The following is a 25,172-nucleotide window of genomic DNA, read 5'->3' on the forward strand; positions in this document are numbered from 1 at the left end:
GGATGGGAGGGCGAGCGTGTCGCTATTCGTTCAGTCCGCTGTCACTCCAGATCTAGTCGCACCCGCTCTGCCGCCCTCTGATTGGAGACCCGGCTCCGCCTCCTAGCCTCCGAATTGGTTAACCTCGAAGGGTCGGATTGGTTGGGCGCACGCGTCCCCCACGTGGGGTCAGACAGGCAGACCGCGGAGGCGGGACCGTGGCGGGGTGGGCGTGGCCGGCTACAATGTAAATAACCACATCTCCCCGCCCCGTCGTCCAGATGCTGATTGGCGGGAGCAGCGCCCAATGGGAAGAGGCGTCACAAGCCACCCGCCCCGCCGCGCGGGAGTGCTGCTAGAGAGCCGCTGATTGGCGGGTTGATGTAAACACACCGAGGGGGCGGGGGATTCCCCGGGCACCCGCGCCCGAAGCTTGGGGGGCGGGGGGGGGGCAGTCACGTGGTGGGCGCGTGGCTCGGCGGGGGGGCCCAAACCTGCACTATCGGGGGGGGCACCTGGGGGGGCACCCGGCTTGCACCCCAGTGCTGGCGGCACCTCGGTGGGGGGGCCCAGCCCTGCACCCCCAGAGTGGGGAGAGCACCTGGGGGGGGCCAGCCGCGCACCCCAGTGTTGGGGGCACCTGGGGGGGGGCCCAGCCCTGCACCCCAGTGTTGGGGGCACCTGGGGGGGCCCCAGCCGCGCACCCCAGTGTTGGGGGCACGTGGGGGGGGCCAGCCCTGCACCCCAGTGTTGGGGGCACCTGGGGGGGGGGCCCCAGCCGCGCACCCCAGTGTTGGGGGCACCTGGGGGCGGCCCAGCCCTGCCCCCAGTGTTGGGGGCACCTGGGGTGGGCTCCAGCCGTGCACTCCCAGTGTTGGGAGCACCTGGGGGGGCCCAGCCCTGCACCCCAGTGTTGGGGGCACCTAGGTGGGCCCAGCCCTGCACCCCAGTGTTGGGGGGTACCTCGGGGGGCACCCAGCCCTGCACCCCCCGGCCCCCCAGCACCGCCCCCGAGGCCCCCCACGCCCCCCCGGGTACCCGTGCCCAGCGGCCGCCCGTCCCCCCGCCGTGACGAGCCCGGGCCGGCTGCCAGGGCCGAGCCGGGGCCGCGCCAGGCGGCACCCGCGGGCACCCGCGCCCCGGCCCCCCGAGATGCCGGCGGGTGGTGGCGGGGGCTCCGCGCCCCGAAAGCGGGGCTCCCAGCACCCCCCGACCCCCGGCCCGCTGCCCCTCGACCCGCTCGGACGGTGAGTGCCACGGCCCCGGGGGGTCCCCGCAGTTCCCGGGGGTCCCCGCAGCCCCCTGGGGGTCCCCATGCCTGGCTGCCAGCCCCTGCGCAGGGTGGGTTTGGGGGGGGGGGTGAGCCTTTCCCAGCCCCTTCTGTGCCCCCCACCCCAGCCGGACCCCGCATTGGGGTACGGAGAAGCAGCCCCTCTCCCCGGCACCAGGACGGGGGTCCGACCCGTGGGGGGGGCTTCAGCAGGAGGGTGCCCATGGGATGGGGGTGCATCCCCCGTGGGGACCCCCATAGCAGAAGGGGGTGTGCCAAAATCTCCTCCCACCCATCGAGGTGACCCCAAACCCCTTCCACCCTCCGGACTGGGATTTTGCTAAAATGGGGAGGGTGGGGTGGCAGCTTGGGGGAGTCCCCATGCCCCTGGCCAGGGGGGTCCCCACTCAGCAGGAGGGTCCATCCTGGGGGGCATACGGGGTTTGGGGGTCAGCCAAGGGATGCTGCGTGGTCCAGGGACCCCCACAGGGCTGGATCCCCCCCTCCCTTGTGCCAAGCTTCAGGTTTGTCCCCAGAAATGTGGGGGTTTGCACGCACGTGTGCGACGCCCAGACCCCCCCGGTAGGATGGCCCCCGGCAAAGTCCCAGCGTCTCTGCCACTGGTGTCCGGGATGTCCCTGGGCATGTCACTTAGCTCTCCTGCCCGATGGGGAGATGTGCTACCGAGCAAAACACAACCTGCTGGGCTGGGGGACGAGGGGAGGGACGGATCCAGGGCCAACGGGGTATCCGTCCCTCCCCTCGTCCCCCAGCCCAGCATCTAGATGGTGGCACCAGCCCCATGGCCACCACGCTCCCATCGATGGCCGGAGCGACGAGCTATTTCTAACCGCGTGCCCTCATCCGTCAGGAACCTGCTCATCGCTAGGTGCTAATTTGGGGGCGTGTTGAGAAATAGGGGCTGGATATCGGGGGACAAACATCACAAGGTGTCCCCAAGAGGCGAGCAGGATGTCCGCAACGGCCGGCCGGGCATGTAAGACGAGCAGGTTGCTTCGTGGAGGTGACAATCCCTCCGTCGCTGCCATCTACTTGGGCGACCTGAAATGTGGCACCCTGGGGACAAATTAGCTCCCCGGGGCGGCTGATGGCTCCTTGTATGGCTGAGGACCGGGCTCCGCCACCAGACAGGATAAAAATAGCTCATGGCCTGATCCAGGGAGGTGCTGGGCACCCCCCCGGCACAAGGGGATGGTGCATCGGGTCTTGCCCATATGGGTTTTGGGGTGTGGGAGATGCTGGTGGGGGTCTGGGGGTGCTGCCGGGCATCTGCCGGCACAAGGTGGGGGGACAGAGCTGGGGCAGCCCCGCTCTGCGGTGGCAGGAACGGCCCCGGGGAGGCAGCACGGGATCTCCCCGGGGCGCGGGGACGTTTGTCCTTGCTGCCCGTAACGGGAGACGTCCCCGAGCGCAGGACGCCTGGGTCCGGCCCCGCGCCGTCGTCCCACCACGAGGAGCCCTACGGCTCCGGTGGATTTGCAGTTGCCCCCCCCCACCCCAGACCCCCACCTGCGGGTCCCCTTTGGCTTTTGGGGGCACAGGGACCCCCGTGGAGCTGGAGCTCCCGCGCACAGCCAAGGCGAGGACCTGAGCTGTTTGGGGGGCTCCCGGGTCACTTTGGGGTACGAGAGCCGGGCGATGGCGCAAGTGGGCACGGCTCTGCCCCCAGCCACCCCACCCCCGGATTCTGGGGGGTTAACGGGACGGGTAACGGGCGAGGGCAGCCCCCCAAGGTCAGTGAAGGCCATCGAGTACCCGAGTTAGTCCAGGAATGCCACCGACGCGCGGTCACACACCGCCCCGGCCCCAGCCGCCGCTGGAGGAATGTCAAACGGCTTCCATCGGCACCGCACGTGGTCTCGGCCACGGGGATGCCTCTGCGGGGACGGGGACACGGGGCTGCACGTCCCCCCCCGCTCTGTCCCCAACACGGACGCGGGGCTGCACGTCCCCCTGCCTTTAACCAGCCCCCTCGACCCACCAGCCCCAGCGCCCGCATCTCCCCATCTGTGCCCACGCGCTCCTCCACATCCCTTCTCGCCCTCCTTCCCATCTCTCTTGCTGCTATTTTGGGGTGGATTTGCACCGGTTTGGGGGTACTGGTGGCCAAAGCAGCACCCAAAAGGCCCCGTCTGGGTCCCTTTTTGGAGCCAGAGGTGGAAATTCGGGAGCCGTTCGAACTGGGAGGGGAGAGCCCTGTGCTGGGGGGTAGGACATGGGGCATTTTTATTTTTTTTCCCCCATTCCTGTGCACGGGTTGTTCCAAACCCCGACAAACCCCTCCCAGCCCCAGAAACGTCCCTTCTCCTCCCAAACTCCCGGTGGGACCCCCCGGCAGCACCGCTCACCCCTGCGCTGCGGGCAGGGGGGGCTCGGAGGTGGCGGGCTGGGGGGACACGTCCTCCTGGGCAGGGGTGCCACGGGAGGTGGCACGGAGGGGACACCGATGTGCCTGCGGTCCTCGACCCGTTAGAGGCAGCCCAGGGGTGGCACCCGGAGGCAGGGAAGGGGGCTTGGGCAGGAGAAGGATGCGACCCTGGAGCTCAGCAATTTCAAACGACATCAGTTGCTGGGACTTTTAAGCCTGGTGTGACCGTGTGGGGGACTGCCAGCACCAGGGCTCCCAGTCCTCCCAGCTCCCAGTCCTCCCAGTGTCCCAGCTAAGGAGCTGTGCATCAGCTCACCCAGCTGTAAAGCAGCGCCGCGGGGACGGCATCCTCCGGAGCCGCGGGCGTGCCCGTGAGCTGTTTTGGAGGCACGGGTGGGTGGCCGGAGGCTGTCCCCAGCCTCGGCGCCGGTGTCACGCAGCGTGAGCCCCCGCGCCGTCCCCGGGGGCTGGCGGCTGCCATCTGGGACGAGGGGCTGTCACACGATGGGGGGACAACGGGGGGGAGCCCAGCTGCCGCGCCGCAGCCGCTAAAATGTCACCCTCGTCAGGCCTTGCCGATGAATTAATAAATTACGCGCGGGACCGTGGGAAAGCAGGTCCTTTGACACCTCCCTCGTCTCCGCTCCAGCCCCAGGGCTCCGGCTGGCGAGGGTGCAGCCGGGACCGGGGGGCAGAAAGCGAAGCCCGGGGGTCCCTTCCTGCGGCGGAGGAGCAGCGGGCGACGGGGAGGTGGCGGCTGCTCCGTGTCCTCGTCCCCGGCCAGCCGGGGTAGGACCGAGGGGAATCCTCTGTCGGCAGAGGATTCAAAGGATGCAAAGTGGAGGGTTTCTGGGTCTGCTCTTGCTTGAGCTTCGCAGGAAAGAGCCTGAATAAAAAGGATGTTTTAGGGGGGTTTCCAGCAGCCCCGGCACCGGCGGGCAGAGCTGCTGCCTCGCTGGGGCTTTGCTCCCGCATCCCCCCGCACAGGCAGGGGCCAGAGGGACCCGCCGAGGAGCCGGACGCGAGAAGAGCCAGGGCAGCGCGTTTTGCTTCTCTGTCGGGGGGGGGCACCCCCTGTTCTCTCCTCGGAGCCACGTGGAAAGCGAGCGGAGGGGATCGCACCGCAGCTGGGATCCCCGCGGGATCGCTCCGTGCCGCCGCAAGACGCTGCTCCCACTCCAAAACTGCCTTTTGATCTTGCCAAGCTCAATATTCTTATTTTATTCTGACAGCCTCATTTACACGCGTGGCCTCATCTCTGTGCTCACGATCTCGAGGGGCCGATGCAGCCCTGATCCATCCCATCGCCCCAGGCCTTGCCCCACTTCACCACTATTTAAACCGAGCGTTGAAATTCACTCTCACGAGATTTTCTGAAGCTCAGCATCCAAACTGAGGCCAGGCACCCACCGAAGCCGCTCCGTCACTGCCCTCCTCAGCTGGACAGCGGGGAGAAAATACAGTGAAAGGCTCGTGGGTCGAGATAAGGACAGGGAGATCACGCAGCAAGTACCATCACGGGCAAAACAGGCTCAACTCGGGGAAATTAATTGAATTTATTGCCAATTAACAATGAAGTAGCATAATGAGAAATAAGAACAAATCTAAAACCCCCTTCCCTCCACCCCTCCCTTCTTCCCAAGCTCAACTTCCCTCCTGAATTCTCCACCCCGAGCGGTGCAGGAGGACGGGGAATGGGGGTTGTGGTTTGTGCATCTCATGTTGTCTCTGTCGCTCCGTCCTCCTCAGGCTCTTGCCCTGCTCCAGCGTGGGGTCCACCCACGGGAGACAGTTCTCCACCATCTGCTCCGCCGTGGACCTCCACGGGCTGCAGGTGGATATCTGCTCCACTGTGGACCTCCACGGGCTGCAGGTGGATATCTGCTCCACCGTGGACCTCCATGGGCTGCAGGTGGATAACTGCTCCACCGTGGACCTCCACGGGCTGCAGGTGGATATCTGCTCCACCGTGGACCTCCACGGGCTGCAGGTGGATATCTGCTCCACCGTGGACCTCCACGGGCTGCAGGGGGACACCTGCCTCACCATGGTCTTCACCAGGGACTGCAGGGGAATCTCTGCTCCAGTGCCTGGAGCTCCTCCTACCCCTTCTTCCTCACTGACCTTGGTGTCTTCAGGGCTGTTTCTCTCACATATTCTCACTCCTCTCTCTGGCTGCAATTCCACATTTTTTCCCCCCCTTCTTAACTACGTTATCCAGAGGTGCTACCACGTCGCTGATGGGCTCGGCCTTGGCCAGCAGCGGGTCCATCTTGGAGCCAGCTGGTGCTGGCTCTATCGGACATATGGGAAGCTTCTAGCAGCTTCTCACAGAAGCCACCCCCGTAGCCGCCCCGCTACCAAAACCTTGCCTCGCAAACCCAATACAGGAGTAGACGTACAGTTGTGGCAAAAAATGGATCTCAAGGGGCAGTCCCGGGGCGGGGAGCAGTAATTTCAAGCCCTGGGACGCCTGGCTGGGAAGGCAGTCCCCGAGGCAGCCAGCCCGGAGAGCCCGGCCGGCGGTGCGGGATCCCAGCCCGGCTGCAGCTCTGCCGGCTCAGAGGCACCATCTGCCGGGAAAGCTCCAGCTCAGCCCGGCAGCTCCGGCGGGGATGGATGTGCCAGCAAAGCGTGAAGAAAACATATTCCCCCGGTCAAGCTCGGCTCCTTCCCTGCAGAGCAGCAGCCGCAGGGGCTGGGGCACACGGCTGCGGGGGGACGCACGGCGTCCTCAAGTCTCCAGCATCCATCAACGTGCCCTGACGGAGGGACTTAGCTGCTCTGCCACCGCTCAGGTCCTTTTTAAGCTGCTTTTAAAACACCTGCTAAGGCCCCGCTTGCAGTCAAACAGGACGTGCTTTGAGGGCAAGCGTGTTTTTTTTGCTGGGGCAAGAGAAACTGCGGTCATTTTTTGAGCCCTTTTGGGTGTTTCTGCTCAACGGGGAGAGCGCAGGGACCCGAGGAAGCTGCAGGAGGGGATGTCCTGGTGCCCCCTTCCCCCCGCAGGAGGATGGCACGGTGAGGCACGGATCCGGCACGCTCCCGGGGTCTGCAGGCTCTTCTCCCGGGAAGCCCCAGCGCACAGTGCATCAGAACGGGTGCAGCGACTTGCTCGTGTGGGTGGTGAGGAAAATGGGGCTCGGGGATCCGGATAGGCATCATCCCAAGCTCAGCTCTTCCGAACGCACAGCACAGGCACCTCCGTCCTCGGCCACGGCAAGACGAAGAAACCAGCAAACCAGGCGGAGGTCCAGAGCTCCTCGACACGGGCTCTACCCATCTACACTCCAAGGTGTGCAGCATCCATTAATGGCGACCCCCTTGTCCCTGTGATCGACAGGAGCACGCCTTGGGTAACTGTGGTGGCACAGATGCCCAAACTGACCGAGTCGTAACACGACCGTGTGTCTAGGCTGCGGTTCTCCCACTCCTCCCGACCCCAGCCCTGGCTCTCACCCTTTTTTTTGGGGTGTGACACCTTTCCTACAAGGTGTAATCGCAAACAACTTCCCCAGGATGCTTCAGAGGGAAGCGGCAGACCTGCTACGTCTCTTCTGCAGGGGAAGCACCTGAATTCCCACTCCCTCATAGCCCCACATACTGGGCAGAGGAACTGGACATCTGAAGATGTAAAACCAATTAATTGCATCCAATCCGTTCCCAAACCCGGCTGCGGGCTGAGACAACCCACGCTGTCACGCGGAGCAGGGACAGTTGCCAAATACCGATGTGTTGGGCAAAGAGTACGCGGGGCTCTGCAGCCGCCAGCCAGGTCCCCGAGCTCACAGCCTAAAGCACTATTAATACCCGTCAGCCCGGGATCAGATCGGGTGGAAAACACAGACTTTGGGCAAGGCTTGATAATGTGATGGGGATGGGAGAGCAGCTGGGAGCCAAAAACCTGCCCGAGTGAAGTCCTTTGCACAAGGAGACGCTGGCTGCATCGGCTCCTTCTGACTCCATGGTTTACATCTCTCCTACAAGATTTAGCCCGCACCTCGTGTTAGATGTGTGCCCGCTCCCCAGCAGCGACTGCCTCAGCCTGAGGCTTCGGCAATCACCCGATCTGAAAGCGGATTGCAGTTCTGAAACATCGTCTCTTTCCACTTTCTGGCTACACCCCAAGAGCCTTCTCCCCGCAGCCCCACAACCCTTGTGAAATACAGGGTGGTTTACGGTGAGCTTCAGGGCCAGCGCTGGAGAAGGCACTCGGGCTCCTGCCGTGGCGGACCCCTCTCTCCCGCGCGCCGAGCTGCTGGGCTGAGCTCTCAGCTATCTCCTGGGGTTGTTCTGGCAGCAGGTTTTGTGGTTCGGTCAGGTACACGTCTCTTTTGGGGACCTTCTCTTATTTTGACCCAGAGCAGCATGTCTAAGAGCCAAAGGGGTAAAGACAGTTCGGGATTACTAAGCCCCCTTAGAAAGAGCAAGATTCCTTGTCGTATTCTCACATGGACACCCCTTGTCCATGCTTGAAATATTCAGAATGAAATCTTATATGCTTGTCATCTGTGTCATTTTACAGTTAAAATGATCAAAACCAGTTCCAAGAGCGAGGCCTGGCAACGTATCCTTGGGCTACGTAGCATTGCATTTGCAAAGGGCAGCTTCGTGACTTCAGCTGTGGCTCTGAGCACCCTACATCACACCTGGAACCAAGTCAGGAGCACAGAAAGTTTGGCAAAGAACCAGCAAACACCTAAAACAAGCTGGATTAAGAGACCTGTCCAGCATCCCACGCGGATTTCTTCACAGGAGCAAGGATAGGACCTGACTCTGGCTGAAGCTCTTATGAAACTAAGACTTTTACTTCAATCCCTTTGCATCTCCCAAATTTTGCAACAAATGAGGCGAAGTCCTGCAGCAGACAGGTCCTCCAGGCACCCAACCCCACCAACGCAGCAGAGCTGCCAGGGCTTCAGTGTCGTATCACGTAACGGGAGATTGTGTCGGGACACCAGGATATGTCAGACAGATCAGGTTGCACAAGCAGCCTAAATGTTTACATTCCCAAAGGTCTTAGTGCTTAATTTGTTTAATTTTACCATCTTAATGATGCCTTTTAAGACAGCGCTGCTGTAATTGCTACAGGATATTTAGCAAATGAGACCTTGGACGTGATTCCAGCCTCGTTTGCACCTGGGCCTCAGTGCGTTTTGACTCAAATTTAGTTTCTTATTTTCAACTGTTATGTTTTACAGCTTTCAGGGCAGCACCATGGGAGCAGGGCGGCGTTCAAGCTCCGCGTAGGCAGAGCACTCATCTTATCTTTCTTTTATAAAGCCTTTGACCCAAACGATGCTTTCCCAATAAAACGTTAAAGTCTCCACAGCAGGGGCCAGGCAGACTCCACCCTTGGGGTGCTCCTAAAACCGCAGTTAACTCTGTCAGAGTCCCGTGGTCTCACCAAAAAAGCTGATCCTATCTTTTAGTTTACAACAGATTTTCTCTTCCAGGGTACTTTGTCAGTGAAGATCTTCGGGCTGGCCCGAGAATGGCAAAACAGACACAGGCATGGATCACATAATTTAGCTGTAAATTTGATTCAGAAGTTTAGGAAATACAGCTTCCAAGTCTCCAAAATGATCTTAGCTTCTTAATTCCCCTTGCTGAGCTGTGGTGGGAGTAAGGAATGCCTGTGGTCTACAGAAGTCATGGGTTGCAGGACTAGATGGCTCTAAGCAGGTTTCAAAAGCCAAGAATAAGTGGGAGTCTTAACCTTTAAAGGTTTTTAGGGTTTCCAAGACTGTGATGTGCTGGAGAGGAAAAAAAAAACAGGTTTGGAGACAAAGACCAGGAACCTATTTCTGTGTCAGCCCAGCTTTGTCACAAAATCCAGCACCAGTGAATCATTTTTGCTGGATGTATGCAAAGTGCCTGCGGGATCTCAAACACAACGAGAAAGACAAACGCCCAAGCGACTTCAAAGCGGTACAGCCTGACAGATCTGCACGGCAGCCAGTCCACCAGCCCTGCTCAGCCCACTCCCAGTCTGCTAAAAAAGAAGCTGAGTGGGTGCCTGCTGTCTGCCACATTTGCAGCAAGACGCAGCGCTTTCAGCAGCTCTGAAATATGCTCCACCGCACAAGCAAATGGTGTGGTTTTGGGCAAAGCTGGTCACAGGCCTGCTTTATACCATACGTGCTTTGGGGGCAGTCACCGTGACGCAGCAGCAGGGTTTCTGGCCGACTCTGTGGTTCGTTTTGGCATCCGCTTTGGTATTTTCAGGAAATAACGTGGAAGCTCTTAAAGGCATCTCCTGTCTCCTCGGGGAGAAGCCTGTGACTCTGCAAAGGTGCTTCACGGGCAAGAGCATGAGGGAGCACCGAGCAACAGGAGCTCCCTGTGCCAAAACCTCGTAGGGTCGCCCAAAGTGACAGAGCTTTTTAGACTCTCCTTTTCAGGTCAGCACCAGCACTGCAGACTCTAGTTAATGGGGGGGGGATTGCATTTGGGGACACTGATTCACTGTATCCCCAGGGAAGTAGGCTTGTTGGAGGTACCAGGTATTAATGCTGCTGCTCCAAAAGCGAACATCATTCCAGACAGCAGCACGGACAAGCCCTGTGAGTCAGTGCCTCAGAAGTCTTATGCTCTGTGCTGGTTTCCACTGGAAAACTGGGGCAGCCGCTGGCTCCCAGTCAAACCCAGGACACCTCAAAGAGGAATTCAGCAGAGGGAATCCACACGTTCAGCTGGGGCCACGCGTGAGGCCGAACATACACTGGAGAAACATAAGGTGGGAGCCACCTGAGATGACACTTCCAGAAACTCATGGTGTTGCTGAGGGAGGCTCGGGCAGGGAAGAGGAGGACGGCTGCTCAGGGCCCTCACAGCTCTGAGGTCCACAGGCGCAGGTCAGCGAGCAGCAGCAGGCAGACGAGGGAAGGCAGGTGCCCCCAGACCGGCAGCCACACCGCAGGCCCAGAGCGGACACCAGGCCTTCAGCAGAGGGACGAGGAGAAGACAAGAAGCAGGATGAGAGAAACAGGGGCTGGAAGAGAGGGAACAACAGCAGGCCTATGAGAAGCAGAAGGAAACAGCAGCGATGCCCAGAGAGAGGCGGTGCGAGCATAAGCACCGAGCACAACCCGACCGCAGCCGCCCCCGCCGCCATGACGGGCTGAGCCCGGCGGCAGCGCTTATATAGGGGGAACTCCCAGCATGCTCTGCGGCAGCAGCCGCTGGCCCCTTTCCGCACGAGGCGCATGCGCAGCCCCTCCGAGGCCAGCGCTGGCGACTGCACATGCGCACTGCGGGTACCGTGCCCACACCGAGGGAACTGCCCCGCCGCGGCTTCGCGGGGCTCAGTGCGCATGCGCCGCGGGCCGCGGCTCGCACGCCTGTTCTGCGCATGCGTCCTCCGCGCCGCCGGCCGCGCTCCGCCCCTTCCCTCCGCGCGCAGGCGCAGTGCCAGTTGTCGCCGTCCCCGGGGTTGTGTCTCAGCGGCTGCGGTGCTCGGCCAGGCCCGGCCCGGCGCGACGCGGCGGCGGCGGGGGGAAGCGGCGGAGGAAGCGGAGCGAAGGGCGGCTGTGAGCAGCGCGGCTCGGCTGCGCCCCGCCGGAGGTAGGAGCTCGGCGTCGGCCGCCCCCCGCCCGTGCGTGGCGCAGCGGGGGCTGAGGGGACGCACAAAATGGCGGCGGGTGGGGGCGGCCGGGGCTCCTGTCGCAGGCCTGGGGACGGCGCCCGCCGTCAGCCCCCACGGCGACCCCCCGGTCCCGGTCCCGCTCGCCCACCGGACCCCCGAGCAGCGCCGGTGCGGGCTGCCCGCGGCGGGGGGACGCGGTGTAACGGCCTCGCCGCCTTTCCGCGCTCGTTGCTGCGAAGCGCAGCTGGTTGATAGCGGGGTGTTGCGGCTGGTGCCCCTTTATTTATTTTGCTACCGAGAGGATTCAGCACGGCGGCGGTGTTGTGTACTTCCCGCCCTGCCGGGGGCTGCAGGTGAACACAGGCATGCCCTGCCCCAGTGACCCTGCACCTGGTTGTGTTTTCTTGCAATGCAAAAGGCAGATGAATAAACACGCGCTTGTAAACAGCGGCATAACGTTTATCTGCATTGCAGCCGAAGGCTTGGCACGCCAGCAGTGTGCGTATTGGTTTAACAAGTTTGATAATACAACCTGTGTTTACTCAATCTGAGCTTTTACTTGTTTGTTAAGGTAGGGAAGTGCACCGTTTGCTTTCTGATTCTTACCTGTGTTCTGTCTCTGTCTAGCTGTGTTTAAGTGAAAGGTCAGAGCTTTAATTAAGTCCATAAATTTAGCACATTACATTGAAACAAAGCTATCTGGCAGTTTGGGAATAGTGGTTTTGGCTTTCAAACCAGCCGTTGAATGAAGTGATATTCACTCTGGTTAACTGCAGAGGTTGTTTTTCATCACCACCGTGTCCTTCGAGAGCTCAGAACGTAGACATGTCTTCTGGCACCTCATACTTGTGTGTTGGGGTTAAAAAGATAGCTTTCCCATTTCTTGACTTTGAAGATGGTGGTAATTGATCTGAATTGGTCAAAATAACCGAAACAACAATGAAAATTCTTTTCACCGAAGGCAAAGTGTTTTAGCACTGTAGCATAATCTGGTTCATAGTGCTTACCCAGGAACCTCGCATATTTGGAGATTTTTTTTTTTTGCAACTTGGGCACATACTGCTTTAGTATTTTTGCTTAGTTACAATTATTTTAATACAGTAATGTAATATAGGTTGTATTTTTTAAAAAATTATTCTTCTATGTGATTATTTTAAAAAGTATTTAAATAACTGATTAAAATGTATTGTGTTTTTAAAAACAAAACAAATCATCCATCCTGGTTTATAGCCCAGAATTGCTGTTGAAATGTGTGTTCAGTTTTGGGTTATGCTTTTCTCTCTGGTATGTGATCATTCACTAGGCATTTAAAATATTAACTTATAACTATGTTGTGAGATCTTCAAGAGGGTGGATATAAAAGTGAGATAATTATTTTCCCTATTGAGAAAGCACTCTTGAGGGACAAGAAGTATCTTTAATTGCATTTTTTTTTGATTAAAAAAAAAATCATCTGCCAGAACAATCACGCTGATTTGGAGGGTGGAGGACGTAAGGGACTAGGCTGATCTCTTCTCCAGCTTCTATGACAACTGATAGAACTGAGTGGTGTTTATCCAAGGGTGGGGTTCCAAGTGATTACAAAACTTGCTGCTCCCTGCTATTCGGTTGGATTCCTTTTCCTCCCTTCTTCCATTTCCCAAGTATCTTGCAATTTGGTTTTGGGGCTGAGCTCGGTGGAAGCTCAACCGTACTCATCTTAGTCCTTACTGAACAAGGAGCTCCTCTGTATGAAAGGGGAAGAACATTGAAACTTTTTTTTCCCCAGTGTTTCACGTTTGAAGGTAAATAAAATGTTTTCTTTGTGTCCTGTTTTCGGCTGGGATAGAGTTGATTTTCTTTCTGGTAGCTGGTGTGGTGCTGTGTTTTGGATTTGGTATGAGAAGAATGTTGATGGCACATTGATGCTTTAGTTGTTAAGTGGTGCTTGCATGGGCTAAGGACTTTTCAGCTTCCCATGCTCTGCCAGGTGCGCAAGGGGCTGGGGGGGGAGCATAACCAGCTGGCCAATGGGGTATTCCATAGCATGTGACGTCATGCTCAGTATATAAACTAGGAGGCATGGTCCGGGAATCAGCGATCACGGCTCAGGGACTGGCTGGGCATCGGTCGGTGGGTGGTGAGCAGTTGCATCGTGCATTGCTTGCTCTGTATATTCTATTATTGTTGTTGTTATTATTACTACTACTGTTTTCCTTTGTTTTTTATTTCAATTATTAAACACTTTTTATCTCAATCCATGAGTTTTCTCACTTTTGCCCTCGCAATTCTCTCCCCCGTCCCTCCGGAGAGGTGGAGTGAGCGAGTGGCTGTGTGGTGTTGCTGGCTGGGGTTAAACCATGACACTTTGCCATCAAGTTAAATATTCTGAGTGGAGTTTGAGGTTTTTTTAGTCAGTTTTAGGCAGAAGTATTAGTGTTTGCTCTTTGTCCGCAATGTTCTTGGGCACATCTCCACGTCAGGTGTGCAGAGCTCTGTATGCCTCAGACCTGTTGCATGCATATTGTACTTATGAAACAGCGTGCAGGATTTGTACTGCTCTAAAATTTTACATGGAAGGTGAAAATTGAAAAAGGCCAGTAGATTTCTGCTGCTAATATTCCATGAAGGTGCTGAAATGCCCTGTTTCATTTTGTGTTAAGAATTACTTGCTCAAAGACTTGTGCTGATTTTTTTTTGGTGTGTCTGTATAAAACTTGGTGCAGTGAACCTGATGAACGCTGGAATGGAATGGACTCTTTTTGGAATATTTTAGTGAATTATGTTCTGAGTACTGAGTGGTACTGGCTCTGGCTGGGATGGAGTTAACTGTCTTCACAGCAGCCTGTGACCTGTGTTTGGGATTTGTGGCTAAACCAGTGTTGGTCACACACCAGTGTTTTGGCTGTCGCTGAACAGTGCTTGCAGTGTCAAAGCTTTCCCCCCTGCACCCCTGAGAGTAGGCAAGAGGTTGGAAGAGTACTCAGCTGTGACCTGGATTGGCTAAAGGGATATGCCATACCACGTCATGTCCAGCTCGGCAGTAAAAGCTGGGGTAGAGGAAGAAGAAAAGGGTGTTTTTGACTTCCAGGGTGGCCGTTGCTTGGAGCCTGGCTGGGCACTGGTCTGCCTGGGGAAGGTGGTGAGTAATAACTGCCTTTGGTTGGGTTTTTTTCCTCTCTTTCCTTCACCTGTTAGATTGTCCTTGTCTTAACCCTTTCTCACTTTTGTGCTTCCTTTTTCCCCCCGTCCTGCTGGGGGGGAAGTGGGGGTGAGTGAGCGGCTCGGTGGGTGTTTGGTTGCTGGCCGGGGTCAACACACCACAGTCCTGTGTAGAGCTCAGCGTGGGGCACGAGGGGGATCGAGATAGTGACAGATTTGATCAGAGTGTGCCAGACTGAATTTATTGCTGTTTAGCTGCTACTTGGTAGGGCTTTGAAATGGCAGCTTTCAGCCTTTGCTGTTTACTGTGTTGTTTTGTTTTGCCTGGGAAACCTACGATAAAAGCAGTGCTTTGAGCCTGGTCTGGTGTTTGGCCTCTGCGTTGCTGTCATCCCAGTGCTCCGGGAACCATCCCCTGGAGACAACAGCGATTACACTTTCCTCCTCTTCTCCTCTAGGACAGATCCTGCCAACCTTGTTGCAATGGCTCCTCAGTTTCTTGAACATCCTGGCATAACTGGAGTGTTCGTACTGGTGTGTACTGTGAACCTGGTTTTGATTTCGACTGTTGTTTGTAATGGTAATAATAGTGTCCCCCTGCCACCAGCACCCTGCTGCGTGAGCCGGCACAGGCAGGACGCAGGAACAACCACAAAACCACAGATGAAATGCACAGAGTAAATTTATTTTTGTTACCTCACGGACCGAGGGATCCCCGAAGCAGCACCTGGGCAGAGGCACGCAAGCGGGGACGCTGGCACCGCGGAGCTTGGTCCATGCTAGAGGATCGCCGATCCTGCTGTTTTCGCCCGTATTTCAGGGATTCGCGCAGGCGTAGTTTACCACTGTGCTTTGATCTTGGGCAGGAATCTCAAGCATGTTTGATAGGGTGCCTCTGAGTCTGTCACAGGCCCATGTTATCTAAACACAGATGTTCTGCTTGTCAAGCCCACAAGGCCAAACAACCATTAGTGTGATAGATGTGTTTTTCGACACCTCAGCTCCAGGTCACTTGAGCGTGTTCACAGTCCTCCTGGCCAGTCTTCCGTTATTTTCCCACGCCTGCACACGCTGCCACCTCATCAGGCTCTGAATCCACTGATCCCAATTCAGATCTTGGTGGATCCTGCGGTAACCACCCGGCTGGGGATGGCGGACGGGAATGTGCCCTGTGGCAGCCGGCTCCTGGGTGGCACAGTGTGTGGGAGAATTTGAGCAGGTGCCTAGAGTGGTTTTCACCTCTGATGGCCTGGGAGTTTTTGCCTGAGCAGGCATGTAATCCTGCTGAAATGGCAGACCACCTGAAGGAGGGATGCCTTGTCTCTGCCAAAAAGCGACAGCGACTTCTAGTGCTGTTTTGGGACCTGGCCTTCTCTTCCCAGGCCTGTGTTCAGTGCCCTCAGAGGAACTGGAGGGTCCCTGGATCCGAGGGCATGCAAATGGACACCATGGCTAAACCTGGAGGTGACTGCCCTGGGGTGGAAGCACAGCCCTGCCCTTTGCCATGGACTGATACGGGCAGCACCAGAACAGCGTGAAGCCCCTGAACACCCGCCATACACTAACATCATCATTGTATTGGACAACACAGTGGAGAAGGAAATGTTTGAGAAGGGAAAAGAATAATCCAGATCCTTCTGAAGGCTGGTTTTACCATAAAACAAAGCAAGATCAAGGGACCTGCAAAAGAGATGCAGTTCTTAGAACTGAAGTGGAAAGATGGACGTCGTCACATCCCTATGGATGTGGTCAATAACGTAACAGCCGCATCCCCACCAGCTAACAAAAAAGAAACATCAGCTTTCCTAGACGTGGTGGGTTTCTGGAGAATGTATGTTCTGGGTTGCAGTCAGCTTGTGGGTCCTCTCTATTGGGTAACCCAAAAGAAGAACTATTTCAAGTGGGGCCTTGCGACAGGCCTTCAAATAGATCCAACAGGAGATAGTTGGTGCGGTCACCCTTGGGCCAGGCCGGACAGACCAGCTGCGAGGAGCGTGCTCTGCGCTGCAGCCAGGGAGCACGGCCTCCCCGGGAGCCTCGGGCAGAAAACCCCTGGGGAGACCCGCGGCCACCTCCAGGGTTTGGGAATATTTCAGTGAATTATGTCACTGAATTGTACTGGGCCTGGCTGGGATAGAGTGTGGTGCTGTGTTCTGGATGTGTGGCTAAACCAGTGGAGGCAAGCACCGATGTTTTGGCTCTTGCTGGGCAGTCCTTGCACAGCATCAAGGCTTTCTTCCCTGTCCCCCCAAGCAAGCAGGCTGGGAGGGGACAGAGCGGGGACAGCTGACCCAAACTGGCCAAAGAGCTGTTCCATGCTGTGTAACGTCATGCTTAGCAGTAAAAAGTGAGGTAGAGGAAGAAGAAAAGGGTGTCATTGGCTTCCAAGATCCTGTGTGTTTTTGAGCCTGGCTGAGCATCCATCTGCCTGTGGGAGGAGGTGAGTGATTGCCTTTCTTTGCTCCTGGTTGTTCCCTCCCTGCCTTCTGGGAGGGGGGTTTCTAAAGACCTGTTAGACTGTCTTTATTTTAAGCCATGGCTTTTCTTGCTTTTGCTCTTCCTATTCTCTCCCCGTCCGGCTAGGGTGGGGAGGTGGTGGGGAGTGAGCGCGTGGCTGTGAGTGCTTGGCCACTGGCTGGGGTCAGCCCACCACATAAGTATATATTGTATTTTGTTTACATTTATGTCCTGGTTTCAGTTGGGATAGAGTTGATTTTCTTTCTGGTAGCTGGTGTGGTGCTGTGTTTTGGATTTGGTGTGAGAGGAATGTTGGTAACACACTGGTGTTTCAGTTGTTGCTAAGTGCTTGCATGGGTCAAGGACTTTTCAGCTTCCCATGCTCTGCCAGGTGCGCGAGGGGCTGGGGGGGGAGCACAGCCAGCTGGCCAATGGGGTATTCCATAGCATGTGATGTCATGCTCAGTATGTAAACTAGGAGGCATGGTCCGGGAATCAGCGATCATGGCTCAGGGACTGGCTGGGCATCGGTCAGTGGGTGGTGAGCAGTTGCATCGTCCAATGCTTGCTTTGTATATTCTATTATTGTTGTTATTATTATCGCTACTACTGTTTTGCTTTTTTTTTAATTTCAATTATTAAACTGTTTTTATCTCAACCCACGAGTTTTCTCGCTTTTACCCTCCCGATTCTCTCTCCCATCCCACCGGAGAGGGGGAGTGAGCGAGCGGCTGTGTGGTGTTTAGTTGCTGGCTGGGGTTGAACCATGGCAGTCCTTTTTGGCACCCAACATGGGGCTTGAAGGGTTTGAGATAACAACAGATTAACTAGAGCATATTAAGGAATCTATGTCTGTTAACAGTTGCCGGTCACAATATTGATTCCTCTGTTCTTGATGTTAGTTTATCTGATCTGCACCATGCTCTTGTTTTTGCTGTACATGTTAAAGATTGGTGTTGGTTTTTGCAGTCTGCTGTGCTCTGCAGTGATTAGTGATGTTCTGCCTGGGAGATTTGTTATTAAGGCCTTGGACATTACATGGTATTTGGGTTTTGTACTGAAGCAGTTACTGTACTTTGGGTACCACCTCATGGAGACCATTAGCAATTATAGGTCTTCCTCTGAGAGGTTTTTTATGGAGGGAATACAGGATGGCCCCTTCACTACTTCTATGATGTTTTCTCCTTCGTTAAAATAACTTGTCAGTACCTTGAACATCCCTGGGTAGTTAAGATACATGTATTGGTATTTCTTGGGAATATTGTTTCAGCTTTGTCTGAGGTTAATAAGCAATTTAAGAATGTCATCCAGAGATCTGCCCCAAGGCTGGATAGTTATGAGTGGCAGGGCGAGTGGGATAGCATGGGCAAATGCCTAGGACGGTGGGCACCACCCAGTGTTCTGGAACTTCAGCCCTGAACAAGTGCAGAATCCTGAAAAATTAGTAGAATATTTGGAAAAAGTATGCTGTCACCCTGGCCATTCTATCACTACAATGTGCTGGGGCCTGGCCCACGCCTACAGAGCCCTGTTCAACACCACTCAGAACCCCCAAGGGGAAGAGAAGGTCTCTGCAGCTGATGACAAAGCAACATGCCCTGCGGCTACCCCACCCCCCACAGCAGGCACTGTGGCTAGCCCAACCCCTGTGACTAGAGAGAACTAACCCGTGCTGGTATCAGTCGCCCCTATACAAAAGAAGAAATGCACAAGAAAATCAGCTCGTTTAGTGAGGGATGAAGATGAACAGGGCTATCACAAGAACAGGAGGAGGAGGAGGCAGGACCCGTAAATGAGATGGTGACCACCCGATCCCTATCTCTGGGTGAGCTGCGAGATATGCAAAAAGACTTCAGCCGAGATATGCAAAAAGACTTCAGCTGTCGTCCAGGCGAGCACATTGTCACCTGGCTGCTCCGATGCTGGGATAACGGGGCCAGTAGCCTGGAATTAGAGGGTAGGGAAGCCAAGCAGCTGGGATCCCTTTCTAGGGAAGGGGGCATTGACGAAGCAATTGGACAAGGGTCACAGGCCTTCAGCCTCTGGAGGCGACTCCTGTCAGGTGTGAAGGAAAGGTATCCCTTCAAGGAGGATGTTATATGCCATCCAGGCAAGTGGGCCACCATGGAGAGAGGTATCCAGTACCTGAGGGAATTAGCCGTGTTGGAGGTGATTTATGATGACCTGAACAACAAACAGTTATCCAAAGACCCAGATGAAGTCAAGTGCACCCGACCCACGTGGCAGAAGTTTGTACCAGAGCGCACCAGTGTCGCATGCAAAGTCATTGGCAATAGTGACCTGGAAAGAAGGAGAGGAACAAAGGGTCGTTCTGCGTCCTTCTGCTCAAGAGAGAAGACATCGTGGGTACACACCCCGGGGCACCCTGTGGTTTTACCTGCGTGACCACGGAGAGGACAGGAGGAAGTGGGATGGAAAATCTACCTTGACCCTAGAGGCACGGGTCTGTGAGTTGCAAGGAAAAACAACAACAAAAGGGGGTTCTTCCAGGAAAATGGCTGCTTCAGTCTCCAGCGAGCAGTTCCCCAGACAGAGTGGAAGGTCTGATTTCATTTCCAGTCTTAATCAAGGGACTTTTGATTCACATCTAAAGAAGTGAGTACACAGTACTATGACCAGGACTAGAGGGGCCCTGGCTCCGGCCGGGTGGAGGAAAGGGGCAACCGGGTTTACTGGACTGTGTGGATTTGATGGCTGGCACATCAGAGCCACAGGAGTGTAAGGTTCTAGTGGACACTGGTGCACAGTGTACCCTGATGCCACCAAGCTATAGAGGGGCAGAACCCATTTGTATTTCTGGAGTGACAGGGGGATCCCAAGAGTTAACTGTATTGGAGGCCGAAGTGAGCCTGACTGGGAATGAGTGGCAGAAGCACCCCATTGTGACTGGCCCAGAGGCTCTGTGCATTCTTGGCATAGACTACCTCAGGAGAGGGTATTTCAAGGACCCAAAAGGGTACCGGTGGGCTTTTGGTATAGCTGCCCTGGAGACGGAGGAAATTAAACAGCTCTCTACCTTGCCTGGTCTCTCGGAGGACCCTTCTGTTGTGGGGTTGTTGAGGGTCGAAGAACAACGGGTGCTGATCGCTACCACAACAGTGGCAATATCGCACCAACTGAGACTCCCTGATCCCCATCCATGAGCTGATTCGTCGACTGGAGAGCCAAGGAGTTATCAGCAAGACTCGCTCGCCCTTCAACAGTCCCATATGGCCAGTGTGAAAGTCTACTGGAGAGTGGAGACTAACAGCAGACTACCGTGGCCTGAACGAAGTCACGCCGCCACTGAGTGCTGCCGTGCTGGACATGCTGGAACTCCAATACGAACTGGAGACAAAGGCAGCCAAGTGGTACGCCACGACTGATATTGCTAACGCGTTCTTCTCAATCCCTTTGGCGGCAGAGTGCAGGCCACAGTTTGCTTTCACTTGGAGGGGCGTCCAGTACACCTGGAACCGACTGCCCCAGGGGTGGAAACACAGCCCTACCATTTGCCACGGACTGATCCACACCGCACTGGAACAGGGTGAGGCTCCCGAGCACCTCCAGTACATCGATGACATCATTGTAAGGGGCAGCACAGCAGAAGAAGTTTTTGAGAAGGGGAAGAGAATAGTCCAAATCCTTCTGAAGGCCAGTTTTGCCATAAAACAAAGTAAGGTCAAAGGACCTGCACAGGAGATCCAGTTTTTAGGAATAAAATGGCAACATGGACGTCATCAGATGCCAATGGATATGATCAATAAAATAACAGCCATGTCTCCACCAGCTAGCAAAAAGGAAACACAAGCTTTCTTAGGCGTTGTGGGCTTTTGGAGAATGTATATTCCAGATTACAGCCTGATTGTAAGCCCTCTCTGTCAAGTGACCCGATTTCAAATGGGGCCCTGAGCAACGACAAGCCTTTGAACAAATTAAATGGGAGATAGTTCAGGCAGTAGCCCTGGGGCCAGTCTGGGCAGGACAGGTTGGCTTGGGACTCTGAGCAACCTGATCTAGTTGAAGATGTTCCTGCCCATGGCAGGGAGGTTGGGCTAGATGACCTTTAAAGGTCCTTTCCAATCCAAACTATTCTATGATTCTAAAGACATAAAAAATGTGCTCTACACCGCAGCCAGGGAGAACAGCCCTACCTGGAGCCTCTGGCAGAAAGCACCGGGGGAGACTCGAGGTCGACCCTTAGGGTTCTGAGTCGGGGATACAGAGGATCCGAGGCCCGCTACACTCCAACCGAGAAGGAGATATTGGCAGCATATGAAGGGGTTCGAGCTGCTTCGGAAGTGGTTGGTACTGAAGCACAGCTCCTCCTGGCACCCCGACTGCCGGTGCTGGGCTGGATGTTCAAAGGGAGCGTCCCCTCTACACATCATGCAACCGATGCTACGTGGAGTAAGTGGGTCGCGCTGATCACACAACGGGCCCGAATAGGAAACCCCAGTTGCCCAGGAATCTTGGAAGTGATCACAAACTGGCCAGAAGGCAAAGAGTTTGGAATATCCCCAGAGGAGGAGGTGACGCGTGCTGAAGAGGCCTCACTGTATAATAAACTACCAGAAAATGAGAAGCAATATGCCCTGTTCACTGTCATCTTGTGGGAAAGCATTGGAGGTGGAAGGCTGCTGTATGGAGTCCTATACGACAAATTGCAGAAACTGCTGAAGGAGAAGGTGAATTGAGTCAGTGTGCAGAGGTGAAAGCCATCCAGCTGGCTTTGGATATTGCTGAACGAGAAAAATGGCCAGTACTTTATCTCTACACTGACTCAGTTTGGCTGCTGCTGACCAGTGCTTGCACGGTGTCCAGGGTTTTTCTTTTTCTTGCTCTGTGCCCCCGAGAGGAGGCTGGGGTGGGCAAGAGGCTGGGAGGGGACACAGCTGGGACAGCTGACCCGAGCTAGCCAAAGGGATGTTCCATACCGTGTAATGTCATGCTCAGCAGTTTAAATTGGTGGTGTGGTTTAACCCGGCAGGCAGCCAAGCACCACACAGCCGCTCGCTCACTCCTCCCCACCCCCAGTGGGATGGGGGAGAGAATTGGGGGAAAAAAAAAAGTAAAATTTGTGAATTGAGATAAAGACAATTTAATAGAACAGAAAAGGAAGGGAAAATAATAGTAATAATAATAATGATGATAGAATATACAAAATAAGTGATGCACAGTGCAATTGCTTACCACTCACTGACCGATGCCCAGCCAGTCCCCAAGCAGCAATTGCCCCTCCCCGGCCAACCCCTCAGTTTATATACTGAGCATGACGTCTTATGGTATGGAATACCCGTTGGCCAGTTTGGGTCAGCTGTCCTGGCTGTGCTCCCTCCCAGCTTCTTGTGCACCTGGCAGAGCATGGGAAGCTGAAAAGTCCTTGACTAGGGGAAAAGCTACTTAGCAACAACTAAAACATCAGCGTGTTATCAACATTATTCTTGTACTAAATCCAAAACACAGCACTATGCCAGCTACTAGGAAGAAGATTAACTCTATCCCAGCTGGAACCAGGACAGTGGGGTGGAGGAAGAAAGAGGAGAGTGTTGGCTTCCAAGGTGGCTGTTGCTTGGAGCCCGGCTGGGCACTGGTCTGCCTGCGGGAGGTGGTGAGTGAGAGCCTTTGCTTGGCTCCCCCCATTTCACTTTTCATGCCGTCTCTACCTCATCCCATGAGCTTTATCACTTTTCCTCTCCCTGTCCCACTGGGGAGGGGGTACGTGAGTGAGTGGCTGTGTGAGGGCTTTGGCTGCTGGCTGGGGTCAGCCTTCCGCATGTTTAAAGTCTCATTGCTGTCAGTGCAAACAGTTCCCGGGCTTGCCATTGCTTTGTCTTTGTGGCCTGAAGATGTTGGCTGTGGGTGAATATTTGATGATGTCCTGGTTCCAGCTGGGATAGAATTAATTTTCTTCCTAGTAGCTGGCATAGTGCTGTGTTTTGGGTTTGGTATGAGAAGAATGTTGATAACACGCTGATGTTTTGGTTGTTGCTAAGTAGTGCTTATGTAGTCAAGGACTTTTCAGCTTCCCATGCTCTGCCAGGTGCACGAGAGGCTGGGAGGGAGCATAGCTAGGACAGCTGACCCAACTGGCCAGTGGGGTATGCCATACCATATGATGTCATGCTCAGTATATAAAGTAGGAGGTGTGGTCTGGGAAGCAGTGATCGTGGCTTGGGGACTGGCTGGGCATCGGTTGGCGGGTGGTGAGCAATTGCATTGTGCATCACTTGCTTTGTATATTCTACTATTATTATTATTACTACTGCTATTTTTCTTTGTTTTATTTCAATTATTAAATGTTTTTATCTCAACCCATGAGTTTTCTCACTTTTGCCCTCCCGATTCTCTCCCCCATCCCACTGGAGAGGGGGAGTGAACGAGCGGCTGTGTGGTGTTTAGTTGCTGGCTGGGGTTAAACCGCAACAGTCCTTTGAGCAGTAGTATTGGTCTCTGCAGTATGCCTGGGTTCCCAAAGTGTCATTATATTGAAATGCAATCTTTACTTGACTGTTCTGTAATTAGCACATATGCAGAAAATTTGGTACCATTTATAGAGACAAATCAGCAGAAAATTATCCTTTCAATGACTGTGTGAAACTATGTCTTCAGATAAAGCCTTCTCTTGTGTCTAGAGAAAGCAGCTTCCACATTCTTATGAGGTCTCATTGCTGAGCCTGTAACTTAAGCCTCCTGTTTTGTTTGTGATTGATTTTTATATTGCACAGCTGACTTGAAAGTGTCTCTGGTGCTGATAGACAGCTTCAAGATGTAGGTACCATTTTTTTTTTTTCACCTTCAACACTACGAGCTTGAACTCAGCGCTTTTTCCGCTTGCAGCACTTCTCATATTTGCTTCAAATCTGCTAATACCCACTGCCTTTGACTGTTGCTTGCTGTACCTGTGAGAGAGAGGAGTTTTCTACGTATTTTCATTGGCTTGCCTCCAGATTGGTTTAGTGAATCGTCAGCTTTGTTAACATCCCTCTCTGGGTCACTTTGGTTAGGTGGCATTAGCTTTGCACAGAGAGGCTCTGCAAGCGGGCTAGAGAGAGTTTGAAAATGCAAAACAGTTATTTATTGGTAACCAGGCACTAAGGCTGGTAGGATGTAACAGACTGCTAGTCTAAGCGTTAGTATGCTCACTGCTCCCAGTGGGACAGCCAAAGGGTATTTGCTGACCAGACGGGCACGGGGAAGAGAAGGCCTCGCTGCTCCCCTGAAAGGGCTCCTCAGTGTTGTTGGTTGCTGTCATCCATGCATCAACAGCTCCTCCCTGTTTTTTTTTTTTCTTTAGGATTTTTTTTACCGTTCTCAGTTGGTGTTTTTCCTGTTAAATCCTTGAGCTGCAAATGGGACATGTCTGTCTCTGCCCATAGTCCCCCCCCACCTTTTTTTTAACTGTCTCTACAGACTTTACCAGAACTCTTTCCTACAGCTCTAGCTCTGGCCAAGGTTATGCAGCTGGGCTGCACCAGAGGTGGACCTTGGATCCTTAACACAGGCAACTGGACCTCTGGGGAAGGAGGAGGGTTATAGGGAGAGAGGGTAAAAGCTTATTCCAGCTGTATCCTCGAACCAGGGAAGGTGCAAGACCAACCTGTATTCACCACGTGGGCAAATGTTGTCATTGAGGCCCTCCAGTGTGTAAGCAGGCAGCCAGAACTTTTACTTTATCTGTCCGTGTTGGGAAGCTTTGTAAAATGGACTGATGAAGTTGAAGGGAAAGCAAGAAGGATATCATCTGGCTTTTCTGTGATACTCTGAGATTTTAAGTTTCAAGGACTAACTTTTCCAGGAGTCAAGTAAGAACAATGGTCGTTGGGGAATTCCACCTATTTTTCATTCACTTATGATGAAGCATCAGCAGGGCGCTTGGTCACTGCTGTAAGACTAGTCAGGATGTCACTGCACCAGAAAAAGCAGTCTAGAGGATCACAGACTGTCCTGGTTTTGGCTGGGATAGAGTTAATTTCCTTCCTAGTAGCTGGCATAGTGCTGTGTTTTGCGTTTGGTATGAGAAGAATGTTGATAACACTCTGATGTTTTAGTTGTTGCTAAGTAGCGTTTACCCTAGTCAAGGACTTTTCAGCTTCCCATGCTCTGCCAGGTGCACAAGAAGCTGGGAGGGAGCACAGCCAGGACAGCTGACCCAAACTGGCCAACGGGTATTCCATACCATAAGATGTCATGCTCAGTATATAAACTGGGGGGTTGGCCGGGGAGGGGCGATCGCTGCTTGGGACTGGCTGGGCATTGCTCGGCGGGTGGTGAGCAATTGCATCCTGCAGCACTTGCTTTGTATATTCTTCTATTTTTATTATTGTTACTGCTATTTTACTTTATTT

At 54.6% G+C, this 25,172-nt stretch overlaps 1 protein-coding gene across 10 annotated transcripts in view; it reads left to right on the plus strand.

The window, feature by feature from the left end:
- The first annotated feature begins 11,041 nt into the window (after window positions 1-11,041).
- The window catches only part of ZNF638 (zinc finger protein 638), a 59,932-nt gene continuing 45,801 nt past the window's right edge, over window positions 11,042-25,172 (plus strand). For 7 of the 10 annotated variants that reach the window (XM_075148326.1, XM_075148327.1, XM_075148329.1 and 4 more), the window contains exon 1: window positions 11,052-11,204. The gene's annotated coding sequence lies outside the window, so the exon portion shown is untranslated. Of the gene's footprint in view, window positions 11,205-25,172 lie in introns of all 10 variants that reach the window. The other 3 variants (XM_075148325.1, XM_075148323.1, XM_075148328.1) reach the window with 2 other exon arrangements.

This window comes from Calonectris borealis, chromosome 4 (genome assembly GCF_964195595.1).
Source record: "Calonectris borealis chromosome 4, bCalBor7.hap1.2, whole genome shotgun sequence".
In the NCBI taxonomy this organism is placed as follows: Eukaryota; Metazoa; Chordata; class Aves; order Procellariiformes; family Procellariidae; genus Calonectris; species Calonectris borealis.